The following is a 534-nucleotide window of genomic DNA, read 5'->3' on the forward strand; positions in this document are numbered from 1 at the left end:
TCCGGCCTTCCCCCGGGGCCGCTGAGTAAACAAACGGCGCGCTTTCCCTGAGGGGCGCGGGGGCGGGCTCTGTGGTTCTCCGTGGTTATCCGCGTTGTTGATAGGAAGTTTAAAACCGATTTGGAAAACGGTAGTGTGAGTTCGGCTTGCGGATGGTAGGCGTGAGAATTAGCGGATGTTTCTTCAGTCTGGCAAATGGAGAGGCTTCCAGTAACGCAGTCTGAGCTTTTTGCCTGGTTTCTGAAGATTTCAAAGCTCGTGTGCTCTGGCTGTCCCGCTGTCAGCACACGGCATCGTGCGTTGCCCTCAGCCCTGCGTGGCAGCGGGACCCAAAGCCCTGAAGATCCGAAGGTTGTGACCCAGTTGCTGTTACACGAATAGTGGTGGTTGTGCAGTTGTGTTGATCTATTGACTGTTGCTTACTGTTAGTGTGGTGTGTTCCGCCTGACCGCAGGCTGTGTCTGCAAGTTAGAAGTGAAGAGAGGTTTTAAAGAAAAGCCTGGAGCCCATTACCATGACTTGATACTTCAGTTG

The sequence above is a fragment of the Meleagris gallopavo genome, chromosome 5, assembly GCF_000146605.3.
Source record: "Meleagris gallopavo isolate NT-WF06-2002-E0010 breed Aviagen turkey brand Nicholas breeding stock chromosome 5, Turkey_5.1, whole genome shotgun sequence".
Lineage (NCBI taxonomy): Eukaryota > Metazoa > Chordata > Aves > Galliformes > Phasianidae > Meleagris > Meleagris gallopavo.